This window comes from Eleginops maclovinus, chromosome 18 (assembly GCF_036324505.1).
Source record: "Eleginops maclovinus isolate JMC-PN-2008 ecotype Puerto Natales chromosome 18, JC_Emac_rtc_rv5, whole genome shotgun sequence".
NCBI lineage: Eukaryota > Metazoa > Chordata > Actinopteri > Perciformes > Eleginopidae > Eleginops > Eleginops maclovinus.
In genome coordinates, this window is record NC_086366.1 from 22,104,775 (window position 1) to 22,132,599 (window position 27,825).

The 27,825-nt window shown below is 38.7% G+C and overlaps 1 long non-coding RNA gene across 8 annotated transcripts in view; it reads right to left on the reverse strand.

Moving 5' to 3' along the window:
* Window positions 1-22,216: 22,216 nt before the first annotated feature.
* The window catches only part of LOC134880631 (uncharacterized), an 89,438-nt gene continuing 83,829 nt past the window's right edge, over window positions 22,217-27,825 (reverse strand). For 7 of the 8 annotated variants that reach the window (XR_010167945.1, XR_010167946.1, XR_010167948.1 and 4 more), the window contains one exon: window positions 22,217-24,528. This is a non-coding gene — a long non-coding RNA (uncharacterized LOC134880631). The remainder of the gene's footprint in view (window positions 24,529-27,825) is intronic. The other variant, XR_010167952.1, reaches the window with a different exon arrangement.

A 27,825-nucleotide genomic window follows, 5' to 3' on the forward strand; every position in this document is an offset into this window, starting at 1 on the left:
GCTATATTTGCATTTTATTACATTTTTAATAGAGTCGTGATCAAATGTAAATTAAAAGCTATGAACATTTCATGAAATGACTAGAAATGCAGCAGCCTCCTTCATTAACGCATTTCATACTTAAGCATAGACCCAATCCCGCCTGCAAATAAGATTCACACAAATTGATGTTTAATGTGAGATATAAGAGAGAGAGAGAGAGAGAGAGTGAAAGAGCGACACTGGTTTGTGGAGGGTCACCATGGTAACTGAGCAATCTAGTCACGCCTCATTACGGCGAGCCGAGTGTTTGTATTGGCCAGCAAGTTCCGGAATGTATTCTCCCCATGCTAAAAGCCTTCAGATGCCATCGGCTCATTGCGCTCAGCAATGTCATCCAACTCGCCCAGGCACACACACACACACACACACACACACACACACACACACACACACACACACACACACACACACACACACACACACACGATCATACATACACAAACACACAGAGGCGGGGAAAAGGGGACTGTCAGTTTTATGGCTTCAAATATTTCCCCCCGGAGATCTGTCTAAATAGATAACATAATAATTCCTAAAGTACTGCTGGCTGGCACAACTGGCTGTATTCACTCTACTAAGCTCTCCCCTGGTTCATGTGTGTGTGTGTGTGTGTGTGTGTGTGTGTGTGTGTGTGTGTGTGTGTGTGTGTGTGTGTGTGTGTGTGTGTGTGTGTGTGTGTGTGTGTGTGTGTGTGTGTGTGTGTGTGTGTGTGTATTGTACATGTTTGTTCCCCCATGAATCCTTCAAACTGTGTGTTCTTGTGTATTTCACTTTTATAATTTGGTGATGATCACAGGTTTCTGATTCTATACAATATTTCTTTACAGCATTTCTCCTAACCATGACGTGCCTTTTTGGATTTTTTTCAGATCTTGTTTTTAAATGTCATTCTTCATACCAATTGTAATGTCAAAACTATGGCCCGGGGGCCAACAGTGGCCTGTTGTCCATTTTGAATTGGCCCTCAGCAAATTCAAAAAGGATAATGGAATATGGCCCATTAAATATATATGTTACAACATATATTACACAGTATTCATGTGTTAATGAGCATACTTTTTCAAATAAATACAGTCAATCTTAGTTAAAAAAAAGCCAAAATGACTTACTTCCATAACAACTTGGAAAATATACCCTTCATATTTCTCCTTAATATAAGCAATCTGAACCTTCAGTTTTAATGGATTGAGCTGCCAACACTATTTGTGACAAAATTAATGAAACCCTGCAGAAAGCTGTGATGTAGGCTGTTTCAAGAATCAAGCATCATTTACCTTCATTTGATTGATTTGATAACTTATAACTTAACTTATCAGGTATTACTTATTAAATAGTAACCCTCCCATTCACTCACTATAATAAAGCTGAGGAGGACATTTTGAATTATTTGTCAACAATTTTAACTATTTAAAGCGAACAACTGTAACACTATGTATATATAAATAAACATGTCTGTATATGTATAATACATAAACAAATCATGAAGAATGTAATGAAAGAAAATTGATATTTAATAAAATACATGTGCGTGCAATTTTAAATCAGTTGGGTACATTTTTTTTTATTAGAGACACTAGCAATGTTTCTAAAGGTGAAAGTTGTTAATATGAGGTATTTTCATTGACAAGGACAATCCAAGTTTGCAGAGCTCGAAGGGATATCTTTGCATATTTTGTCTTACCATATTTTAAAAGCAATACGTTGAATTTGAGTATTTTGTTGGTATTATATCGATTGATTTACAAGATTGTCCAAAATCATTTTGTTTTGTTTTTTGCACTAGTCCATTTCTTACTTTCCCCTTGTGCTTAACTGTTTACTGTAGCACCACGAAAAGACAAAAGGACTGTGTGTGAGAAACCGATGTCTTGTGCAGTTATGCTCGACTAGATCGTCCTACGGTAGTCCACAGGGATTTGGTTTTCCCTGAAAACTCCCTGAAAGTCCGGGCCAGGTTTTACTGATCTGCACAGTGTAACACTTCACTCAAGAGAATATCAGTGAGCTTTCATGCAAAGAACATCGCAGCAGCTTGGCTCAGCATGGAAACCAATGGAAGAGGGTGGAGGCGTGCAGAGGGAGAGATGGGATGAGAGGTGGTGATGTGGGGGCAAGGTGTATGAATGGCAAGGGTGAAGAAAAGATTGCTTTATAAGATATTAAGGGGCCTAAGGGAGGGGGGCCACAGTTGGTGGGGGGCAGAGGGAGGGCTTGGTGCTTAACAGCCAGCATTACTGAGCATCCGGCTACTCAACAGAATATCATAATTGGGCCTCGATGTAACCTCACTGAGCTGTATGATTGATTGAAACAAGCTGAATGGTTAAATATAATGCATAAAGATGCCTTTGACACTTTGGAAAAGTTGTGAAATGAGTAGCTAAAAAGAATGAGATATGTTTTTGTAAATTAGTGTATTTTGAAAGGTATTAATGGAAACAAAGTCATGTTTTCATGAGAAAAAAAAGAAAGAGTACAATCATTCTTATCATTGTGTACTATGTTTGTGTTTTTCATTTAATATAAAAAAGGATAATGTTTTCAACCATTGGTAAAGTTCACTAAAAACTTAGAAGCTCTATATAGACGCTTTTTAAAATAGTTAAATTGCTAGACATAACTTGTTGTTTGGGAGCCACACCTGTAAATGTAGTTGAACATTTATAAGCACAGCTTGTTTTTGGTGAATAATATGTAATTGTAAAACTCACATATAGTAAAAAAAAGTCCACTGTCATGCATATTGTTGCTTAAAAATCAGCTAACTATTTTTGACAGTCGGTCAACAGATGTGTCACTTTCTTATGCCACGGTCAAAATCAATTACATCACAAAAAAAGTATTAAATTAATTCTGAAAAATTCAAACAAACTTGACTTGATATACCAATCAGAGTGTCATTGGTTTGATCCATCCCCCCGGAAGTCAACATCTCGAAGTGTCCTTGGGCGAGATACCCAACCCTAACCTCCTAACCCTAACCCCCTAACCCTAACCCCCTAACCTTAGCCCTAAATTACACCAGAAGGCATTTCAACAGTTTTACAGTATATTGAAGTGGCTTTGAAAAAAATCATGTAATGCAATGTAATTATTATGAGGTAAATGTTTATTGCACAGTGCAATATCTGTAGAAAAAAGTGTATATCGCTTCCCTCAGAGCTTGATATCAACATGCATTTCTGTCTGCCAGCATGTACAATCTACTGTGAAAATAAGAGCTCCATTTGTGGCACACCGGCGTGAAAAACACTGTTAAAAAAGTTGTTAAAAAGGGTGTCCTGTGCAGTTTTGCCAACTATTTTCCAATAAAAGTAGTTAGAAGCGCAATCTCCAGAAGTAGCCATATGACACAATACCTTCATTTCCATGTTGGTGACGTTACTGCGCATAGAGTCAGTTTGCTACCTAAGAGGTTTTTTATTAAGCGTGATATAGGGCTATATGCGTCTAGCTTTGTCTGGTCATGATATCTAATAAACTGTTACACAATCAGTAGGAGATTATGTGATATTCTCAAATTATTCGGTAAAATATAATCTGTAGTGGAAATGTATCTAGAAATATCTATGTCTTAAATCTATACTTTGTTAAGTTATTGTTTAGTTCAGACATGGAGAGGCAATTAGATCCTCCCCAATGATCTTCATCACAGGGGACAACATAATTAATTGAGTAAATAAATAGCACATGCATGCTTCCCACTCACTCTTCATGAGTTAATTTCCCACAGGGCAGAAACACACATGCCAAAACTGGCAGGAGCTTCAGGTAGGTCGTAGTGTGAGAGCCTGTTGCTAGGCAAACAGCTCAGTCTCCATGTGAACACACAAGGCTTCTTCACTGTGATTACAATCCATTTACACCAAGCAACTGAGAGGGATCAGTCTAATACCTGTGTCTGTGAAGGTCGATTTTTTTTCCTGCTAATGCTAATCTCACACTCTGCTATAGAGGAAGAATCACTGGCTTGTGTCATTGAACCAATTCCTGTTATTTTGGGAGGCACAAAGAGCAGGGTACAGTCCAAGGAAATTGATAATGCACAGTTAGAGAAAGGGTAGGTCAATGTGAGATATGCGGCATGTACAAGTTCTATGCTAGTTGCTTCTGCTAATATTTTAATTTTATTTCAAAGTTAGGGAGACCGAAATGCCTTTGCTCGCCGTCCCCCAGGAATAAGAACATATACAAATATATACATATACAGTATACATCAACAGCTGAACAACCGCTTATATTATATTATATTATTGATCAATATTTAATGCATTAATACTGATGCTTCAACAAAAGGCTCAGATACTTGGAAAACCCTTAAATTGAAGTGTTCTTTTAAAGGAAGTTTGGCAGTATAATAAAAGTGTGATGTGTTGCCTAATAAATATATATAATTCTTTGATTTGAAAATGTGTAGTCCCTGCATTAATAGATGTAGTTTACGTGTGGTAGACAAGTGGCTGTTTGGATAAAGTCCCTGTGGGTTCCCTCAGTGTCTGTAGTGACTGATAAGTGCCCTGTGATTGTACTTATCTCCATGTGGGTGTGTTGAAAAGCCACATTTAGTCGGGCCGGCGCGATAAAAAGAGAAGGAAAAAACGCTTCAAAACACCTACGGCAAAAACTGTTTATGTAGTTCCTCCCAATTGGATATAAATAGTCTGTAATATGAGGCCTTTTATGGTATGGTTGTGGTGGCGTGTCATGCCCGTGGCATAGCACGCTGAACACACACAGCGATCGTATCAGGCAGTGTGGTTCATCCGAGCATTAAACAACCCCGGCACCTATCTGAAAGAAAAACAAACAGAGTCTGCAACCAAGCGCAGACGGCTGCCTGCAGCATGTTGGATGGCAGCTGGCTGCAGTCGCCGATTCGGGGGACCGGCTTGTATGTGGGCGACCAGAGTCTCTCTGCTCAAACTGTTATCAACAAAACTCTGGCACACACTGAGAGGGGGGAGATCTGCAGACTGAAGACCCAAAGGAGAACGTGACTCACATTGATGATTAAGAATAAAATGCTTAAATGCATGTAGGAAATGTCACATTAGAATCAATTTAAGGAAACATTTCCTGTGCAGTTGCTAAAGTGAAGAATACAGACCGCATCATAAACATCATATTTATTCACATGTGTATATTCGGTTTAAAGGATGTTTCCCTACAACTATCTCAGTTACTGTACATCCAGCAAAAAATATAACTACAATTCCTCTAATTTGTGCAAGGTGCCATGGGCACAATATGAAAAGCAGCTGTAGCTTCCGGGAGTAATTGAATTTCATAATTAGATAATACATATTTTTAATGTTCTTACATTTTAGTGCAATATATTCTAATGCAAGCAATTTCCCATTCATTGCATTAGGTCCTGCATTAAAAGCAATCAAACATTTCTCCTGTGAGTAATTGTTGTGTCACATAAAATAATATGGTCATTAGTTATGACTGACTAGAAATTCAAGCTAATCCTTAAAGGAAAACTTGTCATGCATCTGCAATGATGATGAAGAGGCAATGCAGCTCGATCTGACGGAGAATCATTAGCATGATGCCTCAGATCTGCACAAGAACAACTTTGACATTTTAGATAGAATCTCAGGAACAGATGTAGTTATTCGACACATCACCTTTGTTTCTATTAGTTGGATGAATGACCAGTCCTTAAAGAACCTTTGGGAGCCACCTGGTTGAGAGGGCGCGGATTCTAACAGCCACTGTTCATTCAAACTTTTGCGGTCTGTGAGAGTGTGGCTGCGCTCCGTTTCATCTAAACGTCTGTATGACAGCCTGAATGCGGCCCTCCCTCAAAGATATAATAGGGTTTTATTTGCCCCTTGAGATCTAGTGAGGGAGCTAAAAATGCAGCTGCAGGGCCACAGGAGTGCCAGCCCCCCTCTGAAAGAAAAAAAAGAAAATCTGGGAACTATATGAAAGAGAAAGTATGTGTGTGTGTGTGTGTGTGTGTGTGTGTGTGTGTGTGTGTGTGTGTGTGTGTGTGTGTGTGTGTGTGTGTGTGTGTGTGTGTGTGTATTTCTACACTTATGAGGACCAAAAGTAACTGCAAGGATATAACAAGGATACTTTCTCACAACACTTTTAAATATGTTTTTGACAAATAGAGCCATGGAGCAGTGGGTGTGTCTTGCAAATTAGGACCCATGCTAATAAACAGGGCTTTTAATTATAAAGGTCCCTAAATCCTAACAAAAATGTAATTGGGAAGTGAGTTTTTTAGAAAGAAATTCTAGACCTCAAGGAAACATAAAAAAAGGAAGCAGTTTTTCAGTTTTTTTTGTTTTGTTTGACTTACAGAATGACACAAGTCTGGTTCATCTTCATTGTTTAGATAATGATATCACTGGTAAAGACATATTTTCACCTATTGGACGAGTTCACCACTGACCACCATCAATCTGCCTAAAACTTTGCGAAATAGAGTAACAATTAGAGCAGAGTTACAGCTAAAAAGGACATGTGCTAATTTGTAGGTTCATATTTGTATTTTGTGTCTCTACTGTGACATGTTTACTGCCTGTCTTTTCAACCTCTGTCTGAAACCAGAGCCCAGTCTGCTCTGATTGGTTAGTTGGCTGGCTCCGTTGTGATTGGTCAACCACTTACAGATGTCCAGGCCCTTAACCTATCATGTACAGTGTAAGTGTTTGAGTGCTAGACATTAAAAGCATGTGTTACATAATGATGTCAGAAGGTAATAAAGGAGTCCAATGGAGGTAAAAAAGGAGTCCAACGGAGGCGGGGGGGGGGGAGTGTGTGGGAGAGAAACTTCCTCTGGAGGAAAAACAGGGATTTTTAGCCTTTGCAGACCATTTACATGCACACATACAATACACTACTGGAAGAGGAAAACCCTAAAAAGCATATAAGGCCTCTTTAATAAACAGCGTTGTTTGGTGTCATGGTGGTCTGCTTAGCAATCTGTGTCTGCTCGTGTTTTGTAGCAACATTTGGAAAATGTCCAAGAAAGCACATCTACACAATCTCACATTTGACATATTCTAACATTTTTATGAACATCAACTGAATAGCAGTTTAACATTTTAACCATCTACTGTGTGGAGTGGAATGGAGCTGGTTGGTTGGGGCGGTAAGCTGGAAGGGGGTGGGGGGGTGGGTTCAAATCCTGTGAACAGCAGGGACAATTTGAAGTGAGGGACCCCTTGCTGGCTGCTGTGAATGGAGAGTTGCAGACCTTGCTGCCTGCCGTTTGTGCAGCAGCCCGTAGAAGAAAGAGAAGAGAAAAAGAATCACAGGAAGGGGAGAGAGAGAGTGAGAGGGAGGGAGGGGAGTAGAAAAAAAGCATGTTCTTGAACTTGGCTGATACCATCTGTAATTTCCTCCTCTAGTGTTCCCCTATATGTATCAGCCGCTGGCTTATTACTAGCTGGCCCTGCCTTGCCTCTGATCTGGCTGTTGTGAGCCGGTGTGTGAAAAGAATAGAAAGAGAGAGCAGACAGACAGACAGACAGACAGACAGACAGACAGACAGACAGACAGACAGACAGACAGACAGACAGACAGACAGACAGACAGACAGACAGACAGACAGACAGACAGACAGACAGACAGACAGACAGACAGACAGACAGACAGAAGAAGAGGGACAAACAAAGCTCAAAATTGCATTTCTTCACAAAACCCTTGTCAAAGAGCATTCAGAGTGTTCTACAGAGTATCATGCAGCTGGTCTCAAACACACATGTCCTCTTCAACACTTATACACTAACCAGCTGGACCCAACTCATTCTGTGTATAAAAAGTGTATTTCTATATATTTCAATGTTTTACTCCATGTTCATATCGACTGTAGATAGTTGCTCCAGCAGCAGCAGCAGTCTGAATCAGATGCAGCCGTCCAAAATCCTTTTTTGGGAGACCTGGAAAAACACAAATCGATTCTAATTATGATAAATCCAATGGCAGATTGTTCTAAAACCTGATGAGATTGAAGTTGTTAAATCCTGGATATATCCTTAATGTGATTGTAGGATAACTTTGTAATTGCTGTTGTTATTAAGTACATGACTTGACCAAGATTTTTGGCCTTTTCTGTGTTTTTTTTAACATTACTGAGAACTGACTTTTAATTGTTTCTCCTATGCTCCTGAACACATACCTCACTGTTGTCTTTCCAAAAACTTCTGGCACATTCAATGATTGATTTGTTGAATGCCGTTTCTATGGGATCATAAGTCATCTGGTGAAATTGTTACGTAAATGTGTGTGTCGTCTGCATACAGTAATAGTAAATTGTTGTTTTTTTTCTCTTAATCTAAGCCAGTGGAAGCATGTAGATATAAGGAACTCTGCATGTCATGTTTGTCCCATCTGATGTGTAATAACTTATAGAAACAAAGCTGTCCCTGCACTTTAAGTAGGATCAAACCAATTTGGCCCTGTGTCAGAATGTCCCGACTATACTGTAGTTCTGTAGTCTGTCTTTGGTATGATCAACTTTGTTGAATGCAGCACTAAAATATAGTACCCAGTATAAGATTGCCATTTTCTGAGTCTAAGTGGAATAAAAAGGTGCCAAGAAGACGTTCAGCTGTTAAAAGCGCCTTTGAAAATGTTTTGCTTTGGATCATTTGGACCTCAAATGTTTCACTAGTGACTCCTCTAAATTGTTCATTTTTTAGATTGGCTCCATTTCTGCAGTCTTTAAGGAATGAAAAATTACACCTGCGAGAAGAGATGTGTTTATTATTTTTTATCTGCGACTTTGCAATTTAAAACTTTTTGTAACAAGCCTGGTAGAAGAATAAAGGCAGCAGGAGGATTCCAGATATGGTATAATGCCATCCAGGTTTTTATGGTTTATAAAATAAAAATGTTTGGACACGGGCCCAGCATAAATTCCATACCTGATACTGACGTACAGACTAATTGTCAGACATTTTGTCAGTTACGAATGAGGCAATCTATCGTGTGTGCTGGTAGATAGAAGTTCAGAAAACAGGAGGGTTTGATAATTGTTTATTAAACAACAGGTTTGGCTCTTTACACAAATCTGTCCACCCTTGAAAATACATTTATTTGAAACTAGTAATAAAATGTTTACGCCAAAATTGTAATGGTTGTAGTATTCAAGCAAATAAGTTTAAACGGCCTTACTTGTATAATTTGAGCACTGGTCTCCTCATGTGGATTTAGACCTGTCTTTGTGAAAGCTATATCGGTTGTGCCTTCGTCTGTACTATAGGGCTCCTATATCCCCTGCAGCCATAAGCAGCTCCTGTATGGCCATATAGTTTCAGTCCTACCAAATCCTCCCCTCAGACAATGCTGCTCTGCTTGGCTAACGTATTGTTCGGTCTGTGGGAACCAGCTTCCTACATTGAGAATCTAAGGAGCGAGCGAGAGAGAGCATGCTCGTTTTCCCACTTTGCACAGACATAATAGCATTCTTAGAGTGAGAGAGCTATGAAAGACAGTGGGAGAAAGTTGCACACTCTTCACACTTCAGTGGTCCTCACTCCCCCACCCCCTTTCCTTCTCTTCTTCTTCCTCCCCCCTACCTTTTTTCCTTCCCCTTCAGCACACACACTTTTCTTCTTAGGGGATTCTTTTGAAATGGGACATGGGAGAGGGTGAGATCAAAGGAGGCCAATTGCCACACACAGCATTCCCAGTCGGGCTCTGTACATGTACGCACACACACACACACACACACACACACACACACACACACACACACACACACACACACACACACACACACACACACACACACACACACACACACACATACACACACACACACACACACACACACACACACACACACACACACACAAACACACACACACACACACACACACACACACACACACACACACACACACACACACACACACACACACACACACACATACACACACACACACACTCACACACACACATACACACACCTGCCCTTCATTTTCAGCATTCATCTTTGTATCTTTGTGATGGGAAAGATATGGCAGAACCACTGTATAGTCTCCTGACTGTACTGAGTGGACCGTTTTTTCTCCGAAAGTTCATGAATACTGTACCTCATCGTCACAGTGGGAATAGGACAAATACGAACTGAAAATCGAGGTATGACCCGGAATCATGACCCCCCCCAAACATGTACTACTAATCGCCTCATAAACATCACTTCAACCCTCTAACCCTCGTATACAGCCCCAGAAAAAATTAAGCCACCACTTCAGCATTATCAGTTTCTCTTGTTTTATTATTTATAGGTAGGTCTTTGAGTTAAATGATTTTTTGTTTTATTGTATTCTATAAACTACTGACAATTTTCTCTGTGTTGGAATTCAATAGACACTGGAAGGGCTGCCATACATGTAGAGATAAAGATTTAAGAAAAAAAGATTGGTCTCTTAATTTCTTCCGCGGCTGTAGATTAAATTCCTTCCTCCTCTGCTGGAGAAAATAGATTATCCTTAATTTAATATTATGACAACACCACCGGATGATAGCTCACTGACCGTAGCACATGACACTTGCTTATAACTTATTATCTGGAGGTAACTTATGAAATGTGTGCTCCACTGATTTGAGTTTCATACCTGAGGCAACTAATACAATGCAATCTCTCAATAAAGTTTAAAAACATACTCATGAGATTGATTACAACTTTGTTTGGGCTTTTACCATACGTGATAGAATCCAGGCTGGGTGAGATATGGTTAATTTGAGGGGTACTAAGATTAAAACATTATTACCAAGAAAAGAGTGCAGATCCTTGTTTTGTTAACTACCACAATGACAATATGTGGTTAAATATTTACAAATCAGAATTGCCTTATGGTAGCAATATTCCAACCTAAAACAATTGTTGATCACATTGTTCTTGGCCCCTAGCAACCAGTAAAGGGAAGTGAGGAGTCGGCAGGAAATGATGGTATAAAACTATCAGAAACTTCAGAAGTTCTTGTACATTTCCTACGTGATTAAGTGTAATAATTGGAATGTTGGTTGGTAATAGAATATGGTTTGCCAATTCCTTCCAATCAGACATTACAAAGGTTTGAGGTGAAGGATTTCCAGATCTATTCAACCATCAAAAACACATCCGGAGAAACATGCAGGCCCCCTCGAGTCTTAAGAACATTGAGACACCATTAGACTGTACATGCTGGTATGTTTGCGTTAGGGACCAAAGACGACTGCTCACATTATAACTTAGCTCATTGCAAAATGTTTTAATATTTTTCAAAGAAACTAAACAAGTCTTCTATTGTATGGGCTGTTTTTTCAAGTAAGTATTCCTTCAAAAGCTTGAGAAGATACTTGTTGGTGTCTTAGTGATGGAGATAATGATCCGTTGTTTGTTCAGCCTGTTGAACTTTGCCATACCATAATGTTCAGGCTTTGATTCACACATTCACTGCAGTTCCCTTTTCTTCTTCATCCTCCTCTTTGAGGGATAATATGTATAACCACCATGTTTTTTCCTCTTTAAGAACCTTTTGGGGAGAAAATGAGGAGTTGATGAGAGGCAAAGGTTAAACATTGCGCATCAGTATGTCTTTAGCCGTGAGCAACCAGGATACACTACTTTTCACTTTCTGTTAAACAACGCACTTGCAGAACTCTTTTCACACCTCCAACTGCCAGCAGCCAACAGGTATACAGAGGAGCTAAATCTGGCTTCACACATTCAAAGACACCATATGCTATCTTTTCTGCATAAGTCAGTCACTGTGTGGCACCTCTGCTTGCTAGAGTCCTCCCACAGTGTTTCAGGGAAAGGAGATGTGTACTGCTGATATAGATCGTACACTATGTATTGAATTTAGAGGCTAAGCTGATTTCGGAGAATGATAACGTATGCATAGAGTACAGCCAGGAGACTCCTTTCTTTGCATAAAGGTGTTTATCTGCTAGAGGTTAACATGAGATGTTTGTACATCTTTAAATTTGACTTCTTGACTTCATTTATTTATTCCTCATATCAAGGTTGGCTTACAATCTGACTAATGTTCAGGTGTGAAAATAATGTCACCAATACCCACTATACTGCAGCACTAACCTTTTACAAACACAATGTAACAAAGGACAATGTAAAAGTGGTCGCTCATCGAAACCACAATCTTTGTAAATTATAAAAACAAATGTGTGACTCAGCATGACTCCTGACTAATCCAAATATGGTTGTCAGTGTTGGAGTATGTGGGTCCAGGTAATGCAACATATCAGACCGCTAGCGTCTATCGACCTGAAACAGCACCATCCGGTCACAGCAAGTCACCACAACCCTTAGAATGGATTACTTTAACCCTTTATATACTTCATTTTGATATGTACCTACAAAGAACATTAATACTTGAAAGTGCTGCTCAATGGGCATATGCCTTAAAGAAAGACTCTTTCGAGTTTTCTTCACCCCTACATTCGTGTCTCAGTCATCATCACTGGTTTAGTTATGATGAATCCCACACATATCAGGCTTTAGCATCATTTAGTATCATTTAGATTTACTCTGGGAGCAATGGTTCCTTTTGACCTCTGGAAATGCTCAGCTGTTTCTCTATGAGTGAGTACCAGACTTTCTTGCACATGCATGAGCGGGTAACACAAACTTCCTACCAATGTTGTCACACTATTTTCTTATTTATAGACAGCACTTACAACATTCAATGTTCAGGCCTCATTCTGATGTGTAAAATCATTAGGATTAGGGTTAGCCATGGGGTCATTCAGATCAAAGTTTAAATGTAGCAGCACATTTTAAAGCAATCTGTCAATTAGATTACAAGGTTTTTTAAAACATTACAATTCATCTTTAGGAACCATTATATCCATCCATTATCATCCATTCTTTGTGTGTGATTGTATCATCTTAACACACGATACTTCGTGTTCTGAGGCCACTGGACTGTCAAAAATATAATGTCAGAATTATCATTACATTTCTCTTCAACCATTAATCCTTTTACCTTGACTAGAGCCCTTTGAATGATGTCCACAATTAAACAATTTCCCACCTAACAATCTAATCCAGTGCTGACATTGCATCCCATCCCAATCGTTATTCTGTATTTGCCATGCGCAAATATGAAACCAAAACAATTTTGAAAGAAAACAACATTTTTAGGCAAAATATTCATCTATTGTCTGACTTGCCTTTCGTTTTCCATAAAGCAAGGTAATCCTTCTCTTGTGGGAGATCCCAAGGCGTACACAAAATAAAAATTGAAGAAACAAAAGGCCATCTCAATTGACTTATTAGCATCGTGAAGAAACACACAACACAGATGCTGCACTATTTATACTGATAGTGTTCTTCATGTCCTTCCTGTATCTGTCTTTGGCAACAACATGATTACTAAGGGAATTATTGTTGTCTACCTTAGAAATTGGCAAAGTAATTACTATCTTAATACTGATTGTGTTTATTGACTTAAAATAATAAAGAACACATTTTATTTAATAATGATGAACAATGACACTTTGCAACTGTGCAAACCTTAACCACATACTTTTGCGTAGCAGGAGCATCCTGAAATCGACTCTGCACCTGAATCTTCATGCTAATCCACAATGAAACTCCATAATCTATCATGAAAGTTATCATTAAAGGTTTCCTGCTAAGCTTAGATGAATCAGGGCTTTGTATGAATAGGGATTGAATGTAAGTGCATTTCTAATCTACGATGATGGCTATCAATCAAGCAGACATCTGCTCTTTGAGGTGATCGTGAACAAAAAGGGGAAGAGAAAATGATTGTGTTGTCTTTGTGATTTGACAGGATAATACAGAGTCTTTGTTCAACCATACAGATCTTATGTACCATAAACTGAATTAGCGCTCAAATTAACATTGAGAGTTTTTAGTTTAATAGGGGTGTGGAAACAGCTGCTTCAATTGACTGGTATGCTTTAACTTTCAATTGGCTCAGGCAGATATCCTTGGCGGTTATGCAATTAGATAACTGTACAATACATCTTACGAAACAACAGCGTATATCAAACTCATTGTACTTTTATCATTTACAGCAGCTGAAAAAGCTCTGTTAGCCAGGGGAAGTGGTGTTAACGCGCAGGAAGAGCCATCTCAGATGTCTAGACATCCTGACAAACAGAAAACCCAGAGCTACGTGGGGTAGCTAGAGGAAGTCATTTGGAAGAAACATGGCTCCCCAGTATAAATAGCCTGTACAGGGCATGTGTACTGACAGATTAAACCATCTTTGAAGTCTGCCATACACCAGTTGAGAACTCCCTTCCTCTGCTCTTTAAGCTAATAAGCTTAAATCTTCTAGCAAAGCTGCTCTTCTATAAAAAAAAAAAAAGTCGAAGAGAAGGGAAAAAAACCCTTTTAATCCTGGCTTTGATGATACATTATGTGCTGCGGGAGAGAACACTCAAAGTTCCCCCTGAAACTTAAAAGTGACACGGACCCCATCAGGCTGTTCTGGATGGAGGAACCAGTAGAAGGAGTGTCCACATGACAACAGCATTGGCAGCTGGAGGGTTGGGGAGATGGCTTTGAACGAATGCTAGGGTGGGGGGGCATTTTTCGATTCTACTTTTGTCATATAAACATTGTGGTTCAACCCAGCCCCATTCCTCAGATATGACGGCGGCAAACAACTCGCAGACACAAGCATAAACTCGACGTGACCCTGCTTTCTGCATGTGCAGCACTCGGCGGCTCAGCGAGCGCAGATTACACTTTGAGAAGAAGCAGCGTGGGGGCCGAGGTACGCAGAGAGGAGGGAAAGGAAAGGGGAGAGATGAAAAAAAAAAAGAGCGAAGGAGGGTGTGAGAAGGAAAGAAAAGTAGGCTTAGAGAGGGAGGAGAAGAGAGGGTGAGAAAGGAGAGTGGGGAAAAGCGGAGCGAGGCCACAGAGTTCAGATTCAACTGTCATTTTCCAGCAGGGAGAGAGGCAGAAAGAGAGGTAGAGAAAACACAGTAGCGCAAAGATCTGCTTTCTGGTTTCTATGGCAACAGCAGGCTATTATCCTCAACTGTCAGTTATTATGAAGGGATATGACTTCAGAGGGGGAGGAAGAGAAGGAGAGGGAGAGTGGACCGAGAGAGGTCAGGCCTCCTGTTTACCTTTGGGAGAGAGCCATGTCTGAAGTCAAATGAACGGAGGTTAAACCCAGCAGAGCTGACTCCCTTCACATCACATGACAACATAGGGAAGCAAGTGATATGGGTTTATACAGGCCAATAATCATGCTTCACTTTTGAATGAACAATATATTCAGTATATCTTCCATAGAATTTGGTTCAACTTATTCAAAACATTTTTCAAGAAAGACTAAGATGCCCTATAAAGCTTTATTTTTTTCCTTTCCTGTTGTGTGTTATTATAGGGTTTTATGCATGTAAATGGTCTGCAAAGGCTAAAATACCTGTCACAGTTACATCACTATGTAACACATGAGCTTCTATGGGCTAGCGCTCCAACGCATTGTGCATGAAGGGGCTGTTGACCAATCACACAAGAGCCGGCCAGCTAACCAATCAGAGCAGACTGGGCTCTGGTTTCAGACAGAGGGTGAAAAGAAGTGATGCAGGACAGGCAGTATGAGAAAAATAAAGAGCTTTCTGAAGCTTAAAGCATGTCTCAGTAGAGGCACGAAATACAAATGTGAACCTGAAAATAAGCAGAATAGCGCCCCTTTAAGCCAATTATATTTCAAGAAAGATTTAAAGGATTATACCAATGATTTGACATTTATGAACCCAGGGCCAAAGCTGAGGTGTACTTTACATCAATGGCATTTAAGGCAGTTATTTTTTTGTTACTGTAAGGGAATATAGATACCCGTACACTAACCATAACCCTCTTGTGTCCTGATTCTGTAATCAGGCTTCCCAATTTTATAAACTGTTTGCAGGTGCAATCATAATATGTAAACTAACCCCTTGAATGAAATGGAGTGAAGTAAAACGTATCATTTACTATGTTATAAATTAAATTAAAAAAGAATTGTCTTTGTATCTGCCCCGTGATTTTGGTTTGCTCAAAGGGTTAATGTGTTTTTCTTTGGCCAGTGCTACACCCTTCCTCAAAGTTTTATGAAAATCAGACTAGTTTTGCCATTATCCTGGTGACAGACACATGGACACACACACATGGGCACACACAAACACACACACAAACACACACACACACACACACACACACACACACACACACACACACACACACACACACACACACACACACACACACACACACACACACACACACACACACACACACACACTAACGTAACTTAACAAACAGTGTAATGCAGTATTAGAAGTAGCACAGGAAAGGTCCAATTCTGCTGAGTTGTTTTTAATCAGCTTCTGAATGAATGGAATGTCTCCGTACAGTAGCAGGGTTACTGTATACAATGCATACAGTTAAACTAAAGGACATCTCCGTGTACAGTAGAACAGAGAAACTGTTTCTGTGGCCAAGGTGGAAATGATTATGGAACAGGAAGCAGCTATTCCAATTTGAAATGGATAGTCCTGTCCTTGTAAAGTACATGGAAAATATCGCTCTCGCACTTAACTGCTTACCGCCGCTCACATAGTTCAGCATGAGCAAAATAAACACACGCAAATCCACGTGTACACATATGAACGTGGTATGCTGGAGACGTACCATTGGAGAGATGTGCAGAAAAAGGAGAAAGGTGGAGAGGGTGGGTGGGGGTGGTGGATGAGAAATGAGATATGAAAAGGTGGGTTGTATTTGGGTTGAAATAGAAACATGTCTCTCTTGTTTTCCTCTCCTGTCCTGTGTATCTCTCTAGCCCCCACCCTTTGGGTGAAAGTTTGGGGGGGGCTTCCTAGAGCGCACTCCAAGTGAAACCTCTCCGGTGCCCCCATCGGCGCTGGAGGAACGGGTCTCCATGCCATGCACTACCTCTAGGTCAATGGGTTTGTTCTGGCAGTAGTGAATGGGCATCATTACAGTTTCATTACAGCAGAAACTGGCTGCAGTTAAAGCTGTTTTAAACATCCAGAAGAGCCCTGCAACTACTCTGAAAGCCAGAGGGAGGAGAAGGAGAAACAGAAGAGAAGGTGAAATGAATCCCGATATGAAGTCAGATGGACGTCTTTCAGAAATGACCTTTGGAGAGACCAGCGGTAGAACAAACGCACACTTTTTCATCCACAGGGCATTGTCAATTTACATTTTTTTTCCTTCTGCTTCTTTATAACTGGCCCTATTGGGGCCTACATGTTACACTTTCTGGCCCCAAATGTATGCCATGAAAAGGCATCAAGGGTTAAACCTCAGCCTGGCTGCTTAACAGAACCTGATCTACATATATATATATACTGTATATAAAGGGACGGTTTAAAACAGAATGGCTTGGGGAGAAATGGATTGCAAGGAACAATATTACGTAATCAGGATACAAAAATGCTAACTGTATTCCCTAACAGCAAAAAAAAAAAAAAAAGTGAAATCAGTTTTATATTCCTGCAAATTGAGCATGACTAGCAGGATAACAAAGTTGGAAAAAAACTAAAAGAGCACATTGTGTTTGTTGTAAAAGGAGCAGATTATATGACTTGTATAAAGCCCCAGAAAAATTAAGAGACCACTCCACATTTTTCTTAAATCTTTATCTCTACATGTGTGGTAGCCATTCCAGTGTCTGTTGAATTCCAACACAGAGAAATGTGGTCAGTATTCTCTAGAGTACAATAAAAGAATATAAAAATCCTTTAACTCAAAGAAATATCTATAAATAGTAAAACCGGAGAAACTGGTAATGCTGCAGTGGTCTCTTCATTTTTTCCAGAGTTGTATGTTGATACTCAGATCAGGTTACTGATTACATTCTTTTAAAGGTAACTAATTGTAACAAGCATAACTCTAACCCAACCCTGACAACAGATTATAAACGAGAGAAGGTCTTTCAATAGGAACCCCCTCGTTTCAGGCCAGAGGAGTACCCAAACTTTATTTTGAAAAAGATCTCAACTGCACATCTGCATCGTTCAACTGCATCTTCCGTGGTTGAGCCGCTATCACTGTGACAGAACAGATAGAAAAAAATATAAAGACCAAAACTTTAAGACCTTTAAGGCAATTAATAAAAACTGCTTTTTAATCTCAGGTATCTGAGGAGTACATTCTAGCCATGATGAACAAAGACCCACAAGGTGAAACATGTTTCCTCTGTTTTTCTATCCAACTTTGCCAGTATGGCTTGCTACAAAGCTTGTTACAATTGTCAAAGTTCACTAAAGTTGAACAAAGGGTTTGTGTGGATAACTCTCCCCACACCATTTGAATCCTCTCCATTAAAATCATTTATATTAGTTTATAATGCCTGAAAACTGGTCCGATATGACTCATGAAGTTGCAAATGAGTGTGTGTGTGTGTGTGTGTGTGTGTGTGTGTGTGTGTGTGTGTGTGTGTGTGTGTATTCTGTGAGATTTATGCCATTGTTGATCTGCAGTGGAAGTGCATTGACATTCAAGCAAAACCTGTATTCAATATTCTTAATAAGTGGCTATTTGTACGTGGATGGATTCAATGTTGTATCCTTTGCTTGAATGGATAAACAGAAACATTAAGGACTCAATGTAACATATAAAAGGAAATTATGTTCAGTAATAAGCACAAGGCCAATACTTTATGAAAATAAATTACATTTTGTACTGACACTTATAAGCTTAACACAAACTGTATACAGCTCTCGAAATCTCTTGGTAATATTAACCAATAATTATTTCATTTTCTTCTGACATTTCGTCTCATACCCTGGACAACAAGTTAATCACTTTTACTATTGCAAAATTAAAATAATTATGGAAATGGAAATCAGTTTTCCCACTTGAACATGAAAGTGCTGTACAAAGCTCCTTCATAAAAAAGACAAAAATACAAATTAATGTAGCTTAGCAATTTAATGAACTATAAATTAAATATTAAGAATATTACTGACACAAAGAATATATCCATTATGTCATAGTCTGAATGTCTTTTTAATTCAAAGAGCTCACTTAAACCAACCATTCTGAAGCAAAACATGAATAAATACGACATCATATGCTGTATATATATTTATAAAGTGCTTCATTTAGACGTTGGAGTACCATGTTGAAAATACTTGATCAACCCTAACCCTATTCTTCCTTACAAACATTAATAAACAGAATAGTAATTAGCACAATTATGATTTAGTTGTCAGCTCTGAATATTGAATAGAAAACTCACATATCGCATATATACGTTCAAATGATACGTTTAAAGGATTTTAGGTCAGACCTGAAATATCCTTCCAATTTTGCTCAGGGATAAAATTCTTGAAAACATCGCAAGGAATTTCTTCACTATTGCTTCCTGTACAAAATGTATGTCTTTCATATAATCATCCTATTAGACCTTTAAATGTGTTTGAATATCAAAGATGAGCTGCAAAAATGTGAACTTATATTTGAGCTTTGAGAAATGCTGCTCCCACATTTGAAACCAATGGAAAACAAGATATCCTGAAGTGTTTAAATTGTTACTCATTTCCGTAAACTATGCATAAATACCCAAAAAGGAATTTCTTCATTATTGCTTTCTGTGCAGAATGTATATCTTTCATATCATTGTCCTAATGTGGCTGTATATTGAAATGTTATTTAAGAAAAGAAATGGAAGCCCTAAAATAAGCGTATCAATAGCAGAAGACGTTAAATGTGTTGCATAATATCAAGTGAGTTGAAAAAAATCAAACAATAAAAGAGAATATTTAAAGGTGCAAATGAAATAACATCCTGTCCCTTTTTTTGAGTCCCCAATCAGTTTATTTCAGTTGTTCCCCCCTCTTGTCTGCCTCCCTGCCTCACTGTTTCTCTCCCTCCGTCCCTCTCTCAGCCATGTCCTCGGATGGCTTTTGGCCTACTTCCGACTGCAGAGAGCTCCAGTGTGTGTGAGCCAAATCTCAGCATGGATTTACAGCCCGAGCGAGCGAGAGATGAAGGGATATAGGGAGTAATAGACAGCGAATGAGTGAAAATAAATCATGTCGACTCGGATAGATTCAGCTTTGTGCTGCCGCTGTAGTCCGCCATCCCCTTACATCTCTGTTCCAACAATCATGGTCTATATTGTTCTCAGATTTCATCGTGCAGACCTCTTTTTGTATCATACATCATGTTGAAATGATCCTAATTGTCACAAAATCATTAAACAACAGTGGATGAGAAACAGTCTGTGTTTGATCAATCCTCTTTAAAAACTTTAAGAAATTGGGCTCCCACATTTGAAACACAGGGAACTTAAGACAACCTCAAATTCTGTGATTGCAAATCATATTAAGTAAAATGTGCATCAATACACCATGTTGTTTTCTTAGAATGTAAATTACTTTTGTGCTGATTTTTCCCTGCAGTGCTCAATGGCAACCACACACTGAGGCAGCTCACGAGATAAGAGGAATTCATGTCATGAGACTCATTTCACATTTTTGTAACTGAGAATGTAATTATAATGAAAATATTGACATGATGACATATATTGAATATATTAATAAAACAATGATACACTTACCTGTTTATTATGAACAAATAGAAAAAAAGTTACTTATGATTGTTAATTGAATCTGGTGCTCCATGTTATCGTTTTACCAATATGTTATTTTTGGTTCATAAATTGGCAGAACACAGCACTTAAAAGGCATCCGTATCTATTACTTGTAGAAAAGAAATTCATTTAGAAAAATAAAAAAGAACTCCCCAAAACCCACATTTGATATTTGCAGTTTAAAAATTGAATTTTAAAAAACAAGTTTTTACATGTCTGGCATTTGAATTGCAGTGATAATAATAAAACAACGTTTAAGAGAAACATTAACCATTTAAGAATTTGTAAGTGACTAAAACTGCAAAACAACCTTTTTACCACAAATAAACTGATACAATTTGATTTGACTTCCTTTCAACAACATAACAACAGGAACATTTTAAATCTATCTGTAGTTTACCGAGGGATTAAACATATAGCACTAATTTGCCTGAATCCAACAAGACTTTTATAGAAACATGTATCTCTATAGGAACTTTACTTGGGAACAGTATTGGAAGAGTATTGCATAAAATTCCCATCTAAACAATGGGGTCCATTAATATATTCTTTTCCCCACCATCTACATCCATATATATTTAGCCATATATTATTACGTTGTGTGGAGACCAGCTTTGCAGTTATTTCAAAATCAAACACACAATAGATCAATGTTTTGCAATGAAGGTTTTCTTTCTACAAAATGAATTTAAATCAAATGTGGAGAATCAGAACAAAAGTAACAGCTATCAAATATACATTAGCCTGAATTGCCTTTAACACAAAACAACTCTGTTGTGCTCGGAGGAAAATCTGGTGTTGCAGTGTATAACCCTACTTCCGTGTCAGCCCTGCAGTAGCCAATGTACCGGTTCCAAATTTTACACCAACGTAGAACCAAAATCTGGCTATAACAAGTCCAGGCAAGAACCCTTTGGCTGATGAAAGTTGTCCTTGGAAATGTGGTGAATCACTGAGGTAGTAGCTGCAGGCTCAAGGACATAAAAAAAGTTGGAAAGAAAGCCATTGGTTAATAGTCTGCAGCATCTTCAAACATGTGAGGGTAATATTTTTTACTAAATCTTAGCATAATGCGTCGTACTTTAAGTGATAACATGTCACCCAGACAGCTCTAATGAAATGTAAAAATTAGTGTGCTGTTTAACCATAATGTAGCATGTTACAGGCTAGAATTTTAAAAAGAAGCTCACTACTGTGTATGCTAATATGTTAGCATGAGGCAGTGTCTCAGAGAATAGTGTACACAATATATGGTTGGCTTGTAGTACACTATCAACGTATTGTGTCAAGTGAGGCCTACTTTCACTTAGCATGCTATGTGCTTCAAAATTAGCACTGACCTAACTTTCAGTTAGCATAGAGGAGGCTAAAGTGCTACCATCTACATCATTTAGTAAAGAGTATGCTTAAGTGTTAGCATGGGACAAAGTATTACCCTATGTTGAGATGCTAGCATGGAGTCAGCTATTTGGCTACACAGCATTAAAGCATTAGCATAAACCTTGAAACAATTAGCAAAGTGAATAAATTGCAAGTACTATACTAATATGCTATGAAGGATAACATAGAACAACTGTGCATTTTTAGGAATAATACAAAAAAAGGTATTTTAATACATATTTTATTAGCATCAAATATACAGTATTCTGTAATACAAGACATAGTTCAACTTAGTATCAGTATGCATGTGTATGGGCAGTAGAAGGTTGCCTCAGTTCGGTTTTCATGTAGCAACATGTTCTGACCTGGTGGCAAAGGCTGTAAGAGAAAGAAAGACAAAACTGTTTAGCAGCTGTTGTACAAAGTGCAGCAAATACAGTATGTACAGTATGTATTGATTTTTGCATGTATTATCTGGTTGAGGAAATGAATAAACACATGAGAAGCGATTCAATCTAATGGTGGGTTTTGTTGACAGATAATAGTTATGAATATCTGAATACTTCAAATAATAATAGTATTACATATTAAATATTTACCTTGACAGACATTACTAATAATGTACCGCGGTGGTATTGTAACATTATTTACTCACAAATGCATGCACCACATTTCAGTGCTCATGGAGTCATCCCTGTAAGCATACTGACTACTCCTTGTCAACTATTCTGTTTTTTGGTCCATTAACTGTCTGATGTCTTTATGGTCAGATCTTGCAATATGTCTCGGCAGCTCTGCAAAACAAAACAAAAAAATCATGCCAAAGAATCGTCTTGTGGAAGGTCTTAAGTATTCAAAATAACTCCAAAGACAAAATATGAAACATGTCAGATGATAAATCTGTTTAGAAGAGTCTGAAAACTCATTGAGAGCTTCTATTAATAAACATGACAGTTGAATGAGTTGAAACTCATGTGAAATTACATTTATTTAGACACAACTGTAAGACGTTTCTATTTCAATAGCTGACTTCTGACGAGAACACTGGGCTTATTGTACTCCTCTCACATAATACAACTATTTATTGAAAGGGAAAACATAGGATATATGCCTATAGGAAAGGGAAATAATGTGGAATAAAAACCCTCCAAGTCCTGTACAGTCATTTATAAATCACAAAAACTGCACTACATGATCTTAACACGATAAATGTATAGCATTCATTTCCTATTCTTCTTTAAATAGATTGAGTCTGATAGATTAAATCCTCTTCAGCTCTGGTCATGATCTCTTTTCACACAATAAAATATGTATTTATTTTATATCATTTGTGATGTGCCTTATACCTTAATGTGTAGATAAATAATCAGGCATAGTAAACATACATGTGAAGGGTATCTTATTAAGTAGGTAGGATGCTGTAAAGTTTAACATCGAAATAAAATATGCATAGGATCATTTAATTCCACTGATGAAGAAAACAAATACAATTTAGCATTTATAAGCTGAACAAGGCATCATGATCACAGGATGACAATACACAATAAAAACAATGAATGGACATTTATTTGAGCTTGACAGGACAATGTAAAAAAATGAATGGAAGCTGAAACACAGTAACAAATGAGAAAGGATTGTTTAAAGAAATCACAAGTCATTACAATCAACAACAAATTACTTTCAATTTCTGAAGTTTTAAGGTAAATACTATTATGTTGCATTTGTCCCATTACTTAATATTGTCAAATGTAAAGCTAACCAAAGTAGCACTGCAAACAACACATTTTGTTAGCGATTACCCCAGTGATTATAACCCAGATCAATATTTTAGTCAATCATTTGTCAGAAAATAAATTAATGGTTTTTATCATTTCCAGTGTGACAACTTTAAATGTCTTGTTCCATTTGACAATCCATCCAAAACACACAGTTTACTACCATGTATTTAAAAAAGTACCATAAAACCAGGAAAAGTAATTAATCAATCAAAAAAATGTTTGTCAATCAGCCAATCTATGTTTTCAAGCATGTTGCAGCTGCAAACAATAATTCAGTCAAAACACTGAAAGTTTTTGAAATGCTATTTTCACATTGTCATGTAAATGTTCACAGTGATTTATACACCCTGCAGGTATGCATACATTTTAACATCTTGAAGAAGTTAGAGGCAGTCTCAAACTGATTGAGACGGGTTGGTGATCCAGCTGCTGCATGATATGTTCATCATCATCAAAAAGAATACAGTATAGGTCTTGCCAAAAACCTGCAAACTCAGAAGAAAAAAGAATAAGAAACCAATTTGAAATCAAATCTCTGTGCAGACACACAATAAAGGATCACCACATCTGCACAGCTTTCTGATACCAAGGCCGTTGAAGCTGAAAATTGTCCAAAATGTTACCGCACCCAGCATGCTTAAGCCTGTCCTTCAAACATCCCCCCAAAAAGCATTTACAGCTTTGATTTGTCTTGGCAGGAAAGTGTTAAATGTTGATTCATTGGGGGATTTCCAGCCCGTCTTTAAGTCCAACTTGACCTGGAGCAAGACAACAGTAACACTGATGAGTCGTCAGGCTTAACCTCAGCCTGCAGTCTTTACCACCTTGGTTTCTATTAGGTAGAGACAAAGCGGACACGCGTAACTACATATGTTAGTGTGTGTGTGTGTGTGTGTGTGTGTGTGTGTGTGAGAGACTGCTGACACATCATTGGTGACTTCAGGTTCTCTGGGATTAATAATGTTGATGTATAGTCCATTTAATCTGCTGGTGTGATGTGGCTGTGCGCACAATCTCAAATCTCCTTTAAACTGGCCTCAGCCTAAGCCAGGGAGGACATACACATGCACACACACAGATACAGACAAACCATGCTTAAACCAACCCAGATTGCGGGAAGTGTTGGCAGCTAAAACACATAGTGAAAAAAAACAACAAGAAAAACAATGAAAGCACTGGATCGGCACCAAATCCTGAGTCTTGTTAGTTTGCTAAGCTACAGTAAGTGCCGCAGCAATTTCAGCTATGTGGCGAGTAAATACGCCCCGAGGTTTACTCATGTCTTCCGGGTGCCATAGGTAACGGGCATTAAGCAGCACTTGTGGGCACACGTGGAGCTGGGACGCCATCTTGTTTCACCGAAAGAGAAGAGTGGTAGTGAACCCCCTCTGCAGTGGGAAGAACTGCTAAACACACACACACACACACACACACACACAAACAGAACTTACAGACATAATACTGTAGGAAGCACACACACAAACACACACATGCTGACCAGCTCTGATTAGTGATGAGTGCGCTTTGCCCGCCTGCAGCTGAGCCGAGGCGGCGTGTTGAAGGGAGTGGCAGAAAAGAGCTGCAGAATGGTGACTGTAAAGTGAGAGAAAGCTCCCCTGCTTTCACAAAGAGACGCTGGGTTTATCGCCAGCCGCCTGTCTCCTTGTTCGATTGCTTTTCCTCAACGTGGCAATCAATCTCTCCGATCAATAATTTAACCTTTATTTGTCCAAAAGGGCCGATTGTTGGAACATTTTCCTGAGGTGCTTTGGGCGTAACCCTGCAGCAACCCATCAAACATACAACTGAACTCACTAAACTGCCTTGTCTGCTGCATTTTCAAAAGTCCACCGTCTGTCTTAAAAGCGGCTTTAATCAATCACTTAAACATTCTCTGCAACATTTATTTTCTACATATATACTTCATCTGCATTACTTGCACATTTGTCTTGCATCATAAACTTGCACTATTTTATTCTACTCTGTTTCTTCTTGCAGTATTTTATTGTTTTTCAAATTTGTTTTATGGTTTTAGGTCTTATATGTATTATGTTGCATTGTTGGAGGAGCCTGGGACTTAAGATTTGCACTGCCATATATACACTGTAGCAACTATGCATCTAGAATCAATAGCTGTCTGCTAGCAATTGGAATTATTTATTACCAGAATAGCTGATATTTAAAAAACAAAATCAAATGTTGCCTTAAGACCATTGAAATCTAGACTTGTCGATCTCTTGGACTTTTTGGTGCAATATCTTGATCAGGTGTCATTGATGGTTTCACTGACACACCTGCTGGGTAAAAGGTTCCCCAAGAGTTGCAATTCAATCCAATAATAAGATTTTAATTAAATCTGTCTTAAATGTTAGATAAGATCCGATTCCAGCACACAGGCTTTCCTGATGCAAACAGGATCATCTCTATGATGATACTGATTAGCCCATATCCTTTTATGTAAATGATCGAACATTGGGGCGATGAAGCTGCTGTCGATCCATCCTCCACGTTTGCCTCGGCCATGGGGACACAGTGTACAGACACTCTGTGGTGCAGCCGAACAATGGAGAGCAAGCCTGCAGCCCCTTTTCGAGTTAGGCTAGACACTAACTCGCTCTAGGTTAGTGCTTGTTCACCGAACTGAACAAATACAAATGGAGAAATGGTACAAAAAGACAGAAACAGGGCTGACAGACGTTACATAAGAGAGAATCTAAAGAAGAGGATTAGCAGGGCCTGGGGGGGGTTCAAGTCAACATCCATATTAGTTCATTAACAACAGGACGGAAGCATCTCCTGAAATCCACACGGTTGATAAACTGAGACATTATGACCCCTTATTTTGAAGGATATTAGCATATCTAATCCAACTGTTGGTAGTGGAAAAAATGGGAAATATATTTTCAGGGCCAAGAATAAAAGCTAAACTGTTTGTGATATCAAAGTGATCAAAATAAGTTGTTGATGTTGCACACTAGGGAAGAAATGAAATCTTTAAATTCAAGCATGTCTGATTTGATTACGTGTAAGAATTTTGGCTTAATAACTATCTAACATAACAATCTGTTTTTCATATGCGTTTATGTAGTACCTTGCGGCAAACATTGACATGGCACCCAGCACAATTTCCCCTTCATAAAATTTGGATCCTCAAGTTCATGGAGTTCAGCACTCATTTAAATGAAGAGAATCATCCATGAAGATGAGTTATCATCAAAATGCACGCTACTCCCCATCAAAACACATATTAGCAAGGTTGTGACGGGCCAGAGTCACAAATCAAAGAATCATGCTGTCAAGTAACTGCTGTTAAAAACTAAACATGCTGCAAATGGATCTTTGTGAAAGTTATCGCCCCTTAGAGCAAACCGCAAGGAGGACGACATGGTTAACCCTTCAACAAGAGGAGAAAAGAAACTCATGGCTGAAAAGAAAATGGACACGTGCAGCCGAGAGCCGCCATGTGCTACTATGACCCACTGAATTGGTGTGGGATTCTTGTTACTATCGTCTACAAACGAGCTACCACTCTGCTATCACTCTGGTTGCATTGAGACATAATAAAACCAACAGTCATTGTTGAGAAGCAATTAACATATCAATCATGCCACATATTATTCTCAGCGGACATAACTAGCTGCCCTGTGGGTGTGTTGTTACTGACACCTTTACATTTGTGTTAGCATAAGTGAGTGAGCTTCAACATCGCTGAGGGTTCACTGAGGTCAAGCACATAATGTACAGAGCTGTCATGGCTACGCTCTCAACATTTCTCTGTGCTGCTCTCAAATCAGTAAGGTACACACACACTCACACACAGGCAGCCAGGTCCGCTGTAGAAACAAAGAGCTATCACAACAGATGCTTCCTTACTTAACAGTAGTTCATGAAGCGGTTAATGCTATCACAGCAGCATTAGCATTATTTCTCATAAGCTACCGAGGCTAACCAGCTGTTAAGTTATTTCTTTACCAGAAACAGCTTTTCTTGTTGGTTGAAGTTAGCTAGTGGCTAAGGATGCTAACAAGCATTGGCATGGTATTCAGTTAGTAGTC